The sequence below is a fragment of the Lygodium microphyllum genome, chromosome 11 (genome assembly GCF_053477565.2).
Source record: "Lygodium microphyllum isolate KBCC chromosome 11, Lygodium_microphyllum_v1.1.10, whole genome shotgun sequence".
Classification (NCBI taxonomy): Eukaryota; Viridiplantae; Streptophyta; class Polypodiopsida; order Schizaeales; family Lygodiaceae; genus Lygodium; species Lygodium microphyllum.
The window spans coordinates 9,651,577-9,669,734 of record NC_141145.1 but is presented as its reverse complement, the minus strand read 5'-3'; the positions used below and the strand labels follow the sequence as shown (position 1 = coordinate 9,669,734).

Genomic DNA, 18,158 nt, shown 5'->3' with positions numbered 1-18,158 from the left:
GCAAGAAACGAAGACTACGATTTGGCTAGATGATCTAAGTCATCTAGATATTCTTGCATAGCATCTAAGGAGCAGCTAGGTTTGAATGTGATCATCAAACAGTCTTTGAGATCTTGTTCTCTTTTTACTTGCATAGCTATTAATTATTTTGCAATGCTAGGATACTTGGTGAAAATGGACTCAAATTCTTCCCATGAACATGGAAGAGTTCTTACTGTGACTATATTATCATCTAGAAGGCCTACGTCTAAGTATTCATAGTTGGAAGCAAATTGGATGAAAGTAGTATCGAGTCATTCAATGCTAGTGATGATTCTTTCACCCATGTTGGCAAGCCATGCGAGTGAACTAACATCTGGATTGATGGTCTTTTATCTAGTGGCTACATCTTAGAGGTGGATTTGGTATAGTGCCACATATCTAGTGGCTATGATAACCTGACCTCAAAAGATGTTTTTCTTGAGTTTTGGTGCATGATTCTTCCAAGGTGAGGGTGGCCTCTATTTGGAAAGCAAGGAGAATGGAAGAAAAGAATCGTAGAGGCCCAAAAGACTAAGAGAACTAGAGGACATCCAAAAACACAGTACCGAAAGATAAAAATCAAATGAGACTCCATAGGTAGGGAAGTAAGGGAAGGAAAAGACTAAGATCCCGAACAAGGCCAAAGAAAAAAGAAAGAGCATTTGAAGCAGCAAAGGAGGAATCAAGGACAAGAAAGAGCAACAACAAGCTAGGTTTTGGCATGAAGAAAAAGAACTCAAAGGGAGAGAAAATGAAGACATGAGCTAAGCCATTTGAAGTCAGTTGAGTATCCTAGTAGGACTGAGGAGCTAGCTAGCATAGATCCAAGCTAGTAGATTCTAGCAAAAGCCAAATATAACAAGAGTGGATAGAAGAGCATTCCTGTGGAAGGTTAAGGAAAGGTGCCAATCAAAGCCCTACCACCCCCACCTAAACAAAGATATCTATTTCAAACCACCATCCCACTCCCAACTTAGTTAAGCCATGATGGGTATCAGTAGGAAAAATGAGTTGGAGATCAAAGTACAAATGTTGGAAATAGTGCTCATAGTATTGTCACAAGCATGGTCAAAAGAGCTAGCAATTATAGGATCTAATGACAATATGGGAGGCAAAGTCCAAAAAAGAGGTAGAAAAGATATCAACAATAGAAGAATAATCTACCTCCATTCCTCTCCTCACCTAGGGCCCTATTGAAGACTTTAAAGATCTGCTAAAGGAGCTAGAGGAGCAAAGGGATCATAACAACAAAGAAAGAAAGGCCACCATGGCAATGTTGGAAAAGGGAAAAGGAGATTTTGGTAGCTATAGACTACAAGCAACTAGGGATATGTACACACTCGGATTAGAAAAGACTATCTTAAAACAAAAAGTAAGCGATGCAAAGAAGTACAACCAAATACAAAAATAGTACAAAAAGAAGAACAAGATATGATGAGAGGTCCAATGTGCAATTGGCTTAAAGACCTAGCCTTGCTTGGATAGTGAATTAAACAACCAAGTTTAGCAACTATGGTGAGTGAAAGAGGATCTGGAATGGGTGAAACAAGAAACCAAAGGTTCATACAAGAGTCCCACAATCTAAAAGAGGAAACTCATAATCAAGAACTACTCAAGAAAAATATAGCCATAAAAAGCTTCATCTGCACCCTAGCTATAGCCATTGACCTAGATGAAGAGGACTCAAATGAGGAACTTGAGAGGAAGTTGCAAATAGTAAGAAAGGCCCTCAAAACACATTTGGGAACAATGGTGCCTTAGACAGTTATAAATATATAAGAGAAGATTGTGCACTATAGCTTAGGAAGAAAGGATTCTTAAGTGAATATCTAAAGAGAATCTATGTCATCAATCAAGAGGAGCCACTAATATCCCCACTGTTAACCCTCAAACAACAAGTTGGAAAATTCGGAAAATCTAAAGTAGAAGACAAGGCCAAGGAAAAAGTGAAACAGAATATGAAGGCACGCCAAGAACACAAAAAGTGCTGAAAAGTCCTAAAGTAAGGAAAAAGGTGTACAAGAAAAAGTGAGAGTCTATACTTTTGTAAAAAAAGTGCAAGTAGGTAAGTAGGTAAGTAGGTAAGTAGGTTGTTGAGTAGGCAAGTAGGTAAATCAACCTCAGCCACTGTTTTTGATTTTTGTTGCGCTTGGATAGGATTAGGACCAAGGAAATAGGGAAAAAAAGGGGTTTTCTGCTGCTGAAAACAGGCTGAAAACTAGGGGAAAGGGGCATAAAATCCAAATCTTGAGTAGATGGGTGCAAGAGGGGCAACCATAAGGTTGAAGGAGACTTAAGCAGGGCAATAAGAGGCTCAAAAGGTCAGGGGAAGCCTCATTTTATAGTCAAACATAGAGAGAGAGAGAGAGAGAGCTTGAGAGAGAGACTGTGAGTGTAGGTATAAAAGGGATTCAATCCGGTCGTTTTGCTGTCGCCCAGCCATTCTAGGTATTCCTTGACCTTCTCTAAGTTGTGCTTGTTTGATTTGGAAAGTTGGAGCTTGACCATGACCCCCACACGTAGCATTTGCCATTTGCACCCTCGTGATTGCGCCGTGGCAAATGCAGTCGGGACTAGGCTGCAGGTGTTCGAGTCCCAGAATTGGACACTCGGATTGTCCGACTACTCTTGGAGTCATTGAACCACCAGTCGGACCACTCGTCCGATCAGACGCACCACCTTAGACTCGGACCACCTGGTTCGATCGGACCAACTACGTGACCAACTCTAGTCGCGGACCACCCGATCCGATCGGACAGTCCAACTTGGACAGTCAGACCACCTAGAATCGGATGATCCGATTCTAGGAATCAAACCACCAGGGCAAGACATTTTAAACTGGTAAGTGAGCCACCTCCTCAGGCCAAGGCTACTCCAAACACATCCCCAAACAACCCTGGGTACCTGACCCGGCTCTCAGAAGCTAGAAATTGGAGAAACCACACATGGGCAGCCTAGAGTCAACCTCTAGTAGCACGCCATAGAACAGACGAGACTTAGAACTAAAACCGACTCTTAGATTGCAATCCGGTCTTGATGGAGTGTAGAGTGTGCAGCATAGACCCTAGACAACACGGGAGGACATGCAGGAAATGGGCTTAGAGCCATATTAGGCTACGAACAAAAGGGAAAAATGCGAGAATTGCATAATTCATTTTGCATTCGCACCCCACACTGATTTCATAATTTAAAGTGCACTAAAAGGAGAAAGCCTGATTTGGCAATGTGCACTTGAAAGCACTAAGCACAAGTGTGAATAAAATTGACAGTTGCTTCCAATAACAAGGAACTCACATAGAATCATAATAATTCAAAGAACCCACCAGTAGGAGTAGACCTTGAGACTTAGCTGGGTGCCACAGAGCCTCGTTAATAGGACCCTGAAGACCCTGAAGAGTTCGAAGATGACAAGATTGAGGGCAAGTCGCTACCCGAGCTAATTGGACTAATCGACAACTTGGTGGAGCGAGAGGCTGCAAAAATGTCAGGAGTAGACATGGACCGAGAGGATGACTAGCTAGACTTCAGTGAGTTCCCAATCAAATTGTAGTGTATGGTTGACCAATACGACCAGCTAACAAGGACCGTGATCCATGGTAGATCGATCGAGGAAGTAGTTACGAGCCTTAAGAAAGAGAGGAAGGCAGCTAGGAAAGCATTGCAGAGCATCACGGAGTATAATCGCGAGGAAAGGACGAGGAAATTGTGGCAAGACTTAGAGGTGCACGAGACATGATGCATTTTAGCTTTAGTTGATAAGGCCACGACAGGGCCAAACACAGAGAGGGAGAGGGAGCTAGAGGCAGACCTGACGTTGAGCGAGCTTGTCACCAAGCGGCTCATAGACAACACAACTGGAGAACAAAGTGCAACTGCACTAGCCACCTCTTTGCTCACAGGTTTAGGAGTCACGCAGGGGGCGAAGAGCCACAACAAGATCCCTGCAATGGCCAAGCAGTTGGACAAGTACCAGCCCAACAACAAGCCATATAGCTTCTGGAGCAGTTCGAGTAGGTTTGTGAAGCCAATGGTCTCACGGACCTCGACCAACGCTCGCAGGCTTTCGGCCTTTGCTTGGGTGATAAGGGAAGGATGTGGTACACCAACCTAGATACAGCAGAGCGAATGAAATTCAATCGCCTGAGGGATCTCTTCATTAATAGATTTTCAGAGACAGGGTATTCAGACGACCTCATAGTTTAATTGATGGATGTCAGTCAGAAGGACAAAGAGGACATTAGAGACTACGACACTCATGTACGTAGCCTATTTAAGAGAATCCCTTCCAACGAACGACCAAACAAGAGAGTAGTCTCTATCGTTTTTATAAACGGAATCTGTAGTGAGGAACTTTACAAGGCACTAGCAAGCAACTCGAGCTTGTAGAGAGATGTGCTTGCTAGGGTTTTTGATGAGGCAATAAGGACAAATGACCAGCTTAGGGATAGAAATGCTAGAAGCTTGAATGAGATGGCTCTAGCCAAATAACCATAGAGAAAGCCACAACCTATAGCGAGAGATCAGCCCCTGACATGCAGGATAAGGGCAAGAGCACGACACAAGACCAAGAGCTAGCCGAAGTCAGGATGGAGCTAGCACAGTTGCAGGAGTTGGTAAAGAGACCCACTAGACCGCATGTTTAGTGTGTGCATTATGGAGGCAATCACATCCCTGCCAAGTGCTAGGATCCAAGATCCAAGCCTTGTGCAAATTGTGGAAGGTTTGGCCATGACGTAATGCATTGTCGATTGCCAAGAAGGTTTCCTTACGTACAGCAGTACAACTCACCATACTACGGGAATAGGCCGCCTAACTTCTTCGGAAGAGGAGCCCCATTGGCCCTTCCAGTACCTAATGATGCAAAATCGATCATTCCTAGATTAGAGATCAATCCCACGGGCATACCCAGACTGCGTGGACCCTTCATGACACATCCACCGAGTGACGCTCCCATCCACTATGTGGAAGAGCCCAATGACGAAGAGTCATATGTGAACCCTTACATCTCGTATGATGAAGAGGGTAATCCGGTCCTCATGGACTATCGACTAGTGCTAGTGATGGCGTTAGGAAGGGCAAGAGGCAGAGGTTTTTCAATGCCAACCCAAGACCTAGTCACGTGCTGGATTTGTGGTCACCTTGGTCACATATTGACACAATGCCCAGAAAAATAGCATGCTAATAGGGAGAGAGCTGATCAAGTGTGCCGAGTGTAGCATCACCCATCTCTTCAGGGAACGCCCTAGAAAAAAGCCATCCTCAAGCTTAGGCAATGTACCATCAATACCTTTGGGGCTATTTGGTGTTGAGACATTCGACAGCGAGGATACACCCATCCCAGTACATGTGATGACACATGCACAAACGTGGCAGGCCGGCATATCACTGCTTGGGCCTAGCAACCTAGACGCTTCCCCAGTAGGGAAGAAGAGTCGTAGGTGGAGAAAGAAGAAAATCGATGCTAAGATCACTCTCAAAACTGACGGAGAGACGACGCTAGTGAGTGGTAGGAAGGTAATTGATGCTGAGGCCGAAACCACCGCTCCAAAAACAGTAGAGTAAGGGAGTGCTAAGGTAGGGGAGTACCCCCCCCCCCCCCCCCCCTGAAGTGCCAATTAGAAGAGATTGAAAAGGTCAAGGAGTGGGTAAGGGAAGCCCAAGAGAACCTGAAGGATGCTGAGGCCATCATAGAAAGGGAGTGCTAAGGTACCATCGCTCCAAAAATAGTAGAGAAAGGGAGTGCTAAGGAGGTAGGGGAGTACCCCCCCCTGAAGCGCCAATTAGAAGAGATTGAAAAGGTCAAGGAGTGGGTAAGGGAAGCCCAAGAGAACCTGAAGGATGCTGAGGCCATCATAGAAGACGGAATTGAGGACTTCTCTAGTGTGAGCACCCTAGTCTCACCCTCTCAACCAAGGTCAAGAGATGTGCCTATGCCATGGGCAGCACCACCCAGGAGAAGCTTAGGAGCCATTGGCCAGCAAAACACCCAAAGACAATGGCCTAGAGGTGTGGGAATGGGGGACAGACAAATGATGAGTGACCTCCTCACGACATTGATAACCACCCCAATAACCCTGAGCCTAGGAGACCTGCTTAGGCAACATCCGACGCTTTGGCTAGAACAGGTGGAGGAACCAACTGAGCAGATTGCTGTTGACTTGCATGAGCATGATGCAATCACATAGATACCAAGCTTGATACTGCACTTAGTGCCTAAATCTCTGCAAGTAAATGCTTATTGGGAGGGCACTGAGATGCACGCTGTGCTACCTATCCTGGACCTAGGAGACATGACGTGGAAAGGAATTGTAGACATGGGCGCAGGTTATTAGTGTCTTGAGCCACACAGTCTTGTAGGCCCGGCGAAACCCCTCCCATCGAGACTGCTAGGTTCAATGTCACACTAGCAAATGGAATGAAGGTAAGGCCATTTGGGGTTTTAAAGAATTGGCCAGTGAAGATTGCAGGTGTCTAGTTCTCTGTACACTTCATTGTTATGAAGGGAGTGGACTACGACATCCTGCTAGGCCGACCTTGGATGAGGAATGCACGAGTCATCGAGGACTAGGGCAATGGTCTAATCTTCTTAGGGAATTGGAAGGAAGTAGTAAAGGTGGAGATGGATACCTGGAAGACAACACTTGTTGATCTAGATGCTATCTTAGCCACATTGAGGGGTGACACACAACCAACCACATTGTATGGGATGTTGACCAAGTATATCCCTTTCCTTGAGGATGAGCGAGATTGGATGCATGTCCTTACAACCATCGATCTCCCATTCTCAGATGATAAGGAGAAGTATAAGCAAGCTGTACAAGCCATGTGCACACCAGATGAGGAACACTTAGTACCACTCTGCATGATGGCAATGAGTGTGTGTGGTCTGCCCCAACTTGTCACTTTCCAACCATGTCCCAAATAATAAGCTAGAACTCGAAGAGACCCTAAAGTATTTGACAAGCAGATTGGAGGGCAATCCTTCCGCTAATCTCTTGCCCCTCAAGGACCTCTTGGGTAAGCACAAGTGGAAGTGGACCAAAGTTCACGACCTGAACTTGCTATACAATTGGGCTCTAGTCACCGACGAGAAAGAGGCTAGAAAGGAGGACCCAGGAGATGACGAGCAGTCAGGGAGTGATGAATCTAACAATGAATATGAGGATTGTTCCTTCATCAGTGATGAGAAGAGCGAGGAGGAAATGGAGACCGTGGAGTATGATACTGATGGAAGGGTGATAGAGTAGATAAGAGGAGACTTCAGGCCCCGAGAAAGGAATGCATATGAGATTTGATTGCGATCGCTCTTGTTTGGAACGCATAGGGGCAGTGGATTATAAGTAGACTGGAATTGCCCAACCACCAGTGGTATCTGTGTTTAGAACAGAGACACCTACTGAACTGCGACCACCCGGGGAGACTCCTTTCTCCAGTGTGAGGGCTGTGAGTTCAACTCAGAGTCTGAAGTCAGTACAAAGAGCGACCCTGAAATACCCATGCCATCCAAAACCAAACGCACCAAGGGGGACTTGCCGGTCCACCTAAGGCGCAATTCGCTAAAGGAGGAAAGAAAGAAACGAACAAAAGAGTCCAATGCAGAACGACAAAAGAAACCGCAGGACCTGCCCAAACGTTTCACTAAGTTCAAGAAGGGTGACAGAGTGGTGGTTCTGTTAGGAGCAAAGAGGCAGGGCCAGACCAGCGAGCCTATTGAAGGACCCACCAAGGTCAAGGAGGTCAACTTGGCAGGGGAAGGTGAGAAGCCTCGACCTGTATTCATAGCAGACGACCTGACCAAGGATGAGGAGGCTAGCCTTGTTGCTCTTCTACAAGAGTACGTGGACGTGTTTGCCTAGCCTCTGGATGAACTTAAGGGAGTCAACCCCATGGTTGTGACCCACAACATCCCTATGGTCTTGACGTTGTCCCTATAAAACAACGCCCTTACCCATGAATCCAAAGCATGCCCATGCAGTAAAAGAGGAGATTGATAAACTCATGAGAGCAGAATTCATATACAAAATAGAGCACATGGACTGGGTATCACCAAAAGTGATCGTAATGAAGAAAAATGGAAAGATCCGAGTGTGTATCAACTACAAGAAAGTCAATGCCACTACAAAGAGAGATAACTACCCATTGCCATACACTGAGCACATGCTTGAGAGGGTGGCAGGAAGAGAAGCCTATAGTTTTCTAGGTGGCTTCTCGGGCTACAATTAAGTGCAAATACACCCCAATGATAGATACAAGACTACCTTCGCTACAGAGAGGGGGGTATTCGCCTACATCGTTATGCCCTTTGGGCTAATGAACATGCCCGCAAACTTCCAACGGCTGATGTGCACGATGCCTACAAATTTCTAGATGGCTTTTCGGGCTACAATCAAGTGCAAGTATACCTCGATGACAGACACAAGACTGCCTTTGCTACAGAGAGGGGGGTATTCGCCTACATCGTTATGCTCTTTGGGCTAATGAATGCGGCCGCAACCTTCCAATGTCTGATGTTCACGATCTTCAAAGACATGCTCAGATGTGAGCTAGAGGTGTTTGTGGACGATCTATGTGTACACTCTAGCTGGGCGGAACAATTAGAGAAACTATGGGTAGTCTTTGAGAGGTGTTGACTTTATAGTCTCTCATTGAACCCCCTAAAGTGCCAATTTGGGGTGAAACATGGATGCATCCTAGGGCATGTGGTGTCCAAGAATGGCATCGCCACTGATTTCTCGAAGATCAGGGCTATTGTTAACTTGCCACCACCCAATAATTATAAGGGTGTTGAGTGCTTCTTAGGTCACGCAGGGTACTATCGGCGCTTTGTACTGAATTATGCACTAATCACAAGACCATTGTACAAGCTACTAATTGCATTTGAGTGGACCAAAGAATGCCAATGTGCTTACGAAGAATTGAAAAAGGCTCTTACCACCGCACCCATCTTACGAGCCCCAGATTGGACAAGAACGTTCCATGTGCATATAGATGCATCTAAGTTTGCCATTGGAGCTGTTCTGTACCAATCTAGTGAACACAACCTTGATTACCCAATGAGCTTTGCTAGCAGGCAACTCACTGACACGGAGATGAATTATTCCACTACGGAAAGGAAGGGGCTGGCGGCCATGGTGTTTGCCATAAAGAAATTTAGACATTATCTTTTGGCCACACCCTTTACCTTTCTTGTTGACCATCAAGCATTGGTCTATCTAGTGAACAAGCCTTGTGCTATAGGACGCATTGCACGATGGCTATTGCTTCTCCTAGAGTTTGACTTCTCTGTGGTTGTACGCAAAGGGAAATAGCATTACATGGCAGATCACATGTCCCACATATCCATAGGTGAAGCCGCTAGACAAGGCATAACGAACGACCTTCCCGATGCGCATCTCTTTGGCCTATCCAGTGACAAGGAATTATTTAAGGCTGATTTAACGCCATACTGGGTTGATGATGTCGCCCACTTGCTCGAACACAATCTACCCGAGAGACCTATCGAGAAGGCCAAGCTTAGGAGGCTTATTGTGAAGATCCAACCCTATCAGCTGATTGCCGGCCAACTTTATAGGTTAGGGCAAGATGGGTTGCTACACAGGTGTGTGTGGGAATAGGAGATGCATGACACGTTGAGAGAGGCACACGCCAGAATCGCTAAGAGGCATTTCAGTGGAGACACGACAGCTCGCAAGGTGCTGCAGTCTCAAGTGTGGTGGCCCACACTATTCCATGATGCAGCTAGATTTGTCAGGCACAGTGATGAGTGCCAAAGGACCAAGGTCCCCGTGCAGAAGGACAAAATGGAATTGACCCCTGTAATAGCACAAAAACCTTTTGAGAAATGGGGCATTGACTTTATCGGACCCATTAGTCTTATGGTCCATATTCACAGGCTTGATATATCATCGTAGCAACTGACTATTTGACCAAATGGGCTGAAGCAAGAGCCACAAGGAAGAATAACACAAGGACCACAACGAAGTTCTTATGGGAGCAGGTCATCTCGAGATTTGGTTGCCTTATTGAGATAGTGAGCGACCAAGGCACCCACTTCATCAATGAGGTGATTGCCCACCTACTCTCAACCTTCTTGATCATGCATAGGAAGTCTTCACTGTACTATCCCCAAGCCAATGGCTAGGCAGAATCAACGAATAAGATCCTGGTCAATGTGCTCACAAAGGTGGTTTCCACTTCTCGAAGTGACTGGGATAACAAACTCATGGCAGCTTTATGGGCCTATCAAACAGCCTATAAAACAACTGTGGGACAAACGCCCTTCAGGTTGACATACGGAACCGAGGCTATTCTACCTTTAGAATTTTTTATCCCTAGCTTGAGGATAGCAGTGCAAGAGCATTGGGTAGGGAAAGAGGCTTGGACTAACTATCTTATTGAGTTGGAACGCCTCATTGAAATTAGACTCATCACCACCCACGCTCTAATTTGTGAAAAGGCACGAAGAAATATGTGGTTTGACAAGCATATCAAACAATGTGATTTTGACCAGGGTGACCTTGTGTTGTTGTACTCTGTGAAGGGCCATAAGTAGAAAATGAAGTTCCGAGGGTTAGGACCTTTTAGAGTGCGTGCCATCAGTAGGACATGCAATGTCGAACTTGAAACATTGGAAGGTGAGGGCATAGGCTTTTTCAATGGCAATCGCATGAAGAAGTACTACCCTCCCACACATCCTTTACATGAGTCCCCTATGATAGAGGCCCCTATCAATGTCTGCGTCGCAACCATCACTGAGATAGAGGACAATGAGGAAGCTGTTGCTCTAGCTTACTTACGAATCATAGCCACAGCCTAAAAGACACATCCTTTTGATGCTTTGATCGATGAGGGAGATGACATCAATATCCTAACCCATGCTCATTGGACCCTCATTGGTCAACCCTAGTTGCAGCCAATTAATGCTAAACTTAGCCCATTTGGGGGCGAATCCTATGCACTCCTTGGGAAGTGCAAAGCCATTGTCTCTATTGAGTTTGAAATTTTGCCAATCATCTTCTATGTGTTGCCCAACACGAAGGAAGCAGGCAAGGCGTCGCTGGTAGGGTGCACTTTCAAAAAACAAACCCATTGTTACGTTGATTATGACCTGTAGTGTATCCACCTTGCCATAGGAAATGTGCGTGTCGTGACAACTTTCAGCAAGGGCAATGCGGGTCCCTCCAAGACCGCCACTCCACCAATAGAGAAGACTATGCCTAAGGCTAAGGAGGGGGGTCGTGATGTGTCACACGCCACTCAGCCCACAAAACACCACCCCACCAAACCCACTCCTAATGTTAAGCAACCTGCATTTCAATGGGTACCTAAATATCAAGGCAAGGCTTCCCACAATAAGCAAATGCGACCCCACAGACCTAGGAACTCTCATGCAAAGCCTAGAAAGTAGCCTAGACGCCAAAACCGTAAATGCACCCTTAAGTCGTGATGGATCCCCATAACCCTATTACGTGCTCAAGGATACTATGATGGCAACAATTGGATCTGGGTGGCCAAGACATCAGTCCTTAAGAACAAACCCCTTGCACAGCTTGCGGCCACACCTGCTTCAAGCAGCGTGTTCACTAAACAACAAGCCATACTAAGACCCAAGCTATCAAGTCCATGGCAACCACCACAAAGGCCAAAGCCCCAAAACCTAAGCCTATCTATCAGGCAAAGCCGCAATCCACTGGCTCTAAACCAGCCACTACTGATGCCAGAGCAAAGTCTTTAGAGACTCGATCAATCAGTCCCGTGCAAGCTGAACCCACTATGTCTCTCGAGATCTCACAAACCTATCAACTTACGTAGCAGCTAGATGTCCCGCAATCATCTAGTGCGACCGACTCTTCATGCTCAGAGCAGCTCACGATGAAGGTTGCACGTCATCCAAGCCATATGACACACAACTAACCTTCCAAGAAGATGCTCATCCCAAGGAGCAATCTAGTGGAACATCATCGCTAATGCATCCATCTAGTTCTGTTCCACCACAGCCACCATCAAGTCTTAGGCCTTCATATAAGTGACACTCATTTCTTGCTATGGCCAATGACCTTGCTGCCAATTCAGGTGATGACTTGGTTACTTGCATTAAAATGCTGGATAGCACATTCACGACCTTTGCCCGAAGTTATGAGTGGCTAGACCTTGGTCTTGTTGACGAGCCACTTGCTTCTAAATTCTGTGCTTTACCATGCACCTGGGAAGAGTATGAGCTCATGACTATCAAATTCCCCAAGGTTGCAACGGAGCTTATCCCTAGCGGTGAAGTCTCAAAGGAGCAAGCAATCATCGGCAGGATGCTAACCTCATACCGAAAGCCTGCCGGCTCTACACCAATCCAAGAGCTTGAAGAGTTCCCGAGTCTTGCAAACTCTACCTCTTTATTCTTACAGCAATGGTATGCCTTACGCCTCTAATGGGAGCAAAAAGGTTGCCAAATTATGATGAATGCCAAGCAGAGATGCAGAATCAAGGCTACGGATAATGATCCCACGTATGTAGCTCCTACTTCTTTTAGGGTTATGGCCATCCTACGTAACAAACTACTTGACAACCATGTATTGGCCGATCCTTACATCGACCAAGTCCTTATAGAAGAAGAGCTACACGTTGCTAGCCACCTCAAATCTGGCGATGTGCTACATGATGTCCTAACATATATCACGCAAGCATCCATTAGACCACATGAACTTGACCATCATGCTCAATTGGAATACAACCCAAATTTCTACCAGTAGCTATTGTCAAATTAAACACACCATGCTGTGCTTTAACGCTCTTGCCTAGTTTTATTCAATCCTAGGAACGATTTTCATCTTTTCATGAGGGGGAGGGGGTAAGGTGATCACGAAAAAATAACACAAAGGAAAAACATAATGAAGAGTTGAACTACGCATAAAAACTTAAGAGCAAAGCTACTTGTTGGAATATACCTTGCAATCCAGGCAGAATGAACATCATCACGGGGGTTGTCCCTCTACAACAAACAATGCATGCCCCACCGCACCCCTCGTCATATGCACTTGATAATCCACTATTTAATCCCTGCTATGCAAATAATTCTATCTTGCCTTAGGGCCTAACCCTTGGTTCACATTTTTTAGGTTCCCCACCAATAGCCGTCATGGAGCACATAGTGCAGCTGGCCTATAAGGAGGCTCTGCGCCATCGGAGGGAGCATAAGGCACTAGCACCTCCACTAGAACATTACGTGCCTACTCTAAAGAGATACGCGCTGAAAAGAGGCCCCAAGAGACACTACCCAGGACGCAGGTCAAAAACTCCCCAAGCCAAGAGGACGAAGGCTCAAGTAAGCACCCAGGGTGTAGCAACACCGACCGTGCAGGCCCCCACCAGATGTTCGGGCATCAGGTGCTCAAAAGAGGATAAGGTAGCTAGAAACAAGCGGGAATTTGATGAATTGTTTAAAAGTATTCTTGAAATAGTTGTGGCCAGAGACTACACCATTCGCGTTGCGGCCGATATCTTCCTTGTCTCCGACTTGATGGGAGCCCCTCACTGGCATAGCCCCGGTCGCTCGACCACCCAAACTCACCCCGTCTCATACAAATAGAATAGCCCCCACGTTGTATAAGCTACTTAACAAAGGCCATCTTGCCATAACTTTTTGCCCTTAAGTGGTTAAAGAGATAGGCTCCCTAATTGTACAAACCTCCCTTACCTACTACTAATACATGTCACATCTTTAACAAGCACCGATGATATGCATCGTAATCAGCACCATAGGATTTTGATAAAGTAATATTTTTTGTGTTGCATTTGTTCATTATAATTGATACATGTGACTTGCATATACTCTCACGAAGTATCAAGTGGATGCAGGACGACATAGGTCTTTGTACGAAAGTGTTCAATGCCCAAGTCACCACAAGACCACCAACCTCACAAATAGCCATGATGAAGCCACATGGTCGAAAGTGAAAATCACCCTTGTCGATCGTCCACATTGCATGGCCCAAAGCATGATCAATGGCCACTCTCTCCTTTTGGGTCAAACTCTACACCTGGCACTCATGGTAGCTGTTACCTCAATCGTACCAATATCGCACATTTCAAAGAGGTTTTGCAAAATCTCCATTGTATCTCTCCATCTCAACAATTGTTCCTCTAGCAACAAGGCTAGGACACAATCATTGATGTAGTATCCAGTTTCACAGCCTTTGAATCTCGAATTTACCAATCCAATTGAAAGGCTAATAGCATCAAAGTATTGCAATGGTTGTACTCATGTTATTATTTAAAAAGAAAATAAAATAAAATAAAAGAAAAAAAGAAAAAAAAAAGAAAAAGAAAATGGGACACCCACGATCACAGCAGTAGCACCTAGGGGTACTCAAATTACGTACGTCCAATGACCATAGTCGACTGGCTTCGTCCCTAATCCCCTAGCCCTTTTCCACATCCTGATAATTGTTCAGGATGACACATCAACAAGGGCAGGACATACCTAGGGAGCTTGTCTTGCCTATGGTTGGGGACCTGTCACCCTAAAGCATTTACACAATTCTTTTTCGCACTCCATCTCAGTGCCATTAACAGTGGTGGTAAGCAAGGCATGGAAGCCCATGGAAAGCACATTGTACTCTTCAACCACTATGAGTGGCCACCAACTACAAAAGCTAAGGCATCAATGAGCTCAATTATGCTACATCGTGTTGTCGAAATCACAAATGATGTCTTAAAAACCTTCAAGTGTACTTCTCCTCAACATCAGCAATGTTTCCCATCCCATCAAACCCTTGCTTTATCCAGTCACTGCTACGAGGAACCAAACTAGCAGTCTCCTAACTATGTAATATCTAAGTATGCACATGCACTCACATAATATCTGCACCACCATAATATATATACGGTTTGGGTCCTCAAGTGCATGACAATACTCTTAGCTTGCTGAGAGTTTGACCTGTCTCCCAAACTAATCAAACTACGTCTTGTGCATGATAAGAAGACTAGCACTAACCCCAGGGAGAGACCACATATAAAGCTTTTCAATTGTAGGTATTGCAAACTCCAATGGAAGTGCTGTCAGCTCTTTATAAGCACTCCACTTTGAATTCTTATCCTTCATCATCCTGCAAGCCCACCAACGAATCGTCGCCCGCCCGAGAATCTCCCGAACATCATCACATGTGCCAACCCATGAATGTAACTCCCAACAAAAACCGGTCCTATCCCCAACTTCACCACCCCTATCACCAACCAAGCAGGCCAAGAAAGTGCCACCAACCACCTTCATCTGCACCACCACTAAAACTTCTTCAATGCCCGCCATAGTAATCCCTTCCACCCACATCTTCGGTGCATGCCAAAGCCTGCTACCTACGACGGTGAGTGCCATGGGACTGGCAGTCGTCTAGGAGGGGGGTAATGTTAACTCTCAAACAACAAGGTGGAAAAGTCGAAAAATCTAAAGCAGAAGACAAGGCCAAGGAAAAAGTGAAATAGAAGATGAAGGCACGCTAAGAAGAATTTGGAAACACAAGAAGTGCAAAAAAGTCCTAAATCAAGGAAAAAGGTGCACGAGAAAAAGCGTGAGTCTATATTTTTGTAAAAAAATGCAAGGCGCACTATGATTTATTTTAAGAGTGCCAGGTTCTCACCCATGCAATTTGTAAAGGTGGTTGGGCAATAGGAAGGAAGCTAGGAAGATAGAAGAACAATGGGACAAAGGGCCTAAGCAACGACGACCATATAAAAAAGGGGATAAGGGGATGATTGCCCAAAGGGATTCAGGGTTTTGTATATAAATTTGAAAAGTGAATGAGAAGCTCATTCTTGTGTGTGGCAAAAAACTTCTTCTTCTTATTCTCTTCTTCTTGCCTTCTTGCTTGTGCTTGAGAGAGGGAGTGAGTGAGTGTGAAAGAATGAGTGTGTGAGAGTGAGGGATCGAGGAGAAGAAGCTCCCCATCTCCTCTCTTCATCTTCTTCTCTTCTCTTCTCTTCTCTTGTCTCACGCGGCTATGGAGGATGGAGCTTGTTGGAGAGGGATTTAGGTTGCTTGAGCTTGCCTCAAGGATTGTGGAGCTACCGGCGTGCACGGGAGAGGAGGGTACTCGATCGGGCATTGAGGTAAGCTCACTACACCCCATAGGTAGGGAGTGCGCGTCGGCTATGTGAGAGGTAGCCATGGCCGCTCGACTTGAAACACTTGACCAATAAGAGGTCCATAGGTCTCGGGGATTGAGCTTGTAGCTCCCTTCACCCACCACTTGATATGGAGGAGTGGGACCCACAAAATACCCTAGAGCCAACACCCCAAGAAGTAGTACCCACACGGGAGACTCAATAGACGAGCCCACCTCTTTGGACATAAGTAGGGATCCTAAGATCCATGGTTGTTCAATTTCTCCCTCCTCTTCAACCTCACTGTTTGAATAAAGGATAATAGCCTCAAATTTCAAGAGCAAGACTCGGTTCCCTCCTTTGAGCCCTTTTTTGTAATAAAATTTTCAAATTTTCCCAAACCCATCCTTTATCACCACCTATAACTATCCCAGATTGCTCCTCACCTTATGAAATCGAAGGAACATACTAGAAGAATAAGAAGGCATTCATCCCTTGTTTTTTAAATGTACACAAAGGGACAGACACATATGTTATGGTCAAACTAATTCTTAGTACCACCATGTTGTTAGCCTACTATCTTAACCTATTAGAAGATATGAACGTGAGTCAGTCCACTAGTTGTAACCATCATTTTTGCCTACCACATCACTGATGACACGGTTAGTTTGGAAGAGCTATCTCACTAGCAAAGCTTGCATGGAACATTCATTGAGACCACTTGTATTAGTTGAATAATATTCATCAAAGGGAAAAAATAAAAGAAAATGACATAAAGAGAGCAAAAGCTCCAAGGATAGGTGCATGCATGCACATTGTACCTAGGGGTCCTCAAGTTAGGTACATCCAGTGGCTTTGGGCAATAGATTTTATCTCTAATCCCCTAGCCCCATTCCCCACTTCACAACCTCAAATCCATCAAGGGTAAGATACCCTTTGACTTTGGGCTTGCTCAAGCTATCACCCTTAGCACTGCATCACACTTTTCAAAACTACATCTCAAGTGTGGGGACAACATTGTTGGCTTGCTAGGAGTTCAACCCATCTTCTAGTTTCACTTACACAAGCATACTCTTTGTTGTACAGTGAGGTGACACGCCCTATGGAGTGCACACTTAGGACATGTATATCGAAGAGCATGAAGACAATCCATTAATATTGGTGGCCATACATCCCCCACCTAAGAACACAAAACATCAATTTTATGGAAGAAAAATCCAAATATTGTGGCATGTGGCAATAGTATCACTACATCAGCTAGCACATTGTCAATCAATCAACATAAGATTGCCTGAGTACTAACCACTATAACTGATTAAGTGTATGCAAGATAGATCTTCTAGGAGGAGTAGGAGATAAAAAAAAAAAAGGAAGGCCCATGCAAGGATTTTTTCTTTTTAGAGAGAGGAATGAACTAGCATGTATATCAAATCAATGGAGATTGATAAGTGCTTTCCAATAGGACCACTATACCATGGATGTCCCCAACATGAATCATCTACCTTAAATTTGAAAGGTGAGAAGGATTGAAGCTTGCTTAGAAGAGCTATGGAAGGAGAGCAAGAGCAAGATATCAGATGTCTCCGAAGAGACATCTGATAAAAATTTGGACCATTTCTCGATTTGTGCGTGTCATCCTTGCGCAGGGGCCATGCTAATCTTCTCTGTATCGTTCCAATTTTATCAGATGTCTCCGAGCGAGACCAAATGGGAACTCCAACAGTCACAATGTGTGACAGTGCCTTCCTTTATTCAAACTATCACTAAAAGAATAAATAATAAAGTGATGGTGACGAGTGCCCGCCACCTATAGTGTGTAGTGGCGGGTACTATTAGTGTAGTAATACACGGGTGGCTAGATAGAGGCGGCTTTACCCCAACAAAATCTAACTGCCATGGGGTTGCCAGTCATTTAGGGGAGGGGTAATGTTAATCTTCTTACACAAATCCAAAAATTCAAGAAGATGAAACATAATAGTAGGAAGTTGTAAACCTTCTTATGAAAATCCACAAAAGCAAGAAGATGAACTTCTACACCACGTGTTAGA

The 18,158-nt window shown here is 45.0% G+C and overlaps 1 non-coding gene across 1 annotated transcript; it reads right to left on the bottom strand.

Annotated features, from left to right (window-relative positions):
* Nucleotides 1–17,710: 17,710 nt before the first annotated feature.
* Nucleotides 17,711–17,814, bottom strand: LOC148028533 (U6 spliceosomal RNA). The gene has a single exon (XR_015692528.1). It is a non-coding gene; the product is annotated as a U6 spliceosomal RNA (small nuclear RNA).
* Between the last annotated feature and the right edge of the window lie 344 nt (nt 17,815–18,158).